The sequence below is a fragment of the Sinocyclocheilus rhinocerous genome, unplaced genomic scaffold (genome assembly GCF_001515625.1).
Source record: "Sinocyclocheilus rhinocerous isolate Xijiao unplaced genomic scaffold, SAMN03320098_v1.1 scaffold789, whole genome shotgun sequence".
Classification (NCBI taxonomy): Eukaryota; Metazoa; Chordata; class Actinopteri; order Cypriniformes; family Cyprinidae; genus Sinocyclocheilus; species Sinocyclocheilus rhinocerous.
In genome coordinates this window covers 2,129,176-2,129,438 of record NW_015667306.1, presented here as the reverse complement: position 1 = coordinate 2,129,438, position 263 = coordinate 2,129,176, and positions in this window count along the sequence as shown.

Sequence of the window (263 nt, the reverse complement as noted above, 5' to 3'; positions counted from 1 at the left end):
CAACATTTCATTTCTCAGATTAAAAATAGAATCAAAACAAATTTACTCTGAAAAAAGAAGGTCAAATTAATTCATTAACCTACCAAAAATTCATTGCTCTACCATGCAATTCAAGTTTGACAAAAACAGTTGTATATTTTGGTATCTTGATGTGGAAGGTTCACGTATTGAAAAAATAAAACGAGAGGAAAAAACCCTCAGAAGTGCAAATGTCCTATGCGCATTTGAGCTATGTGTTGTGATAGTGGTGATGCGGGTATGGG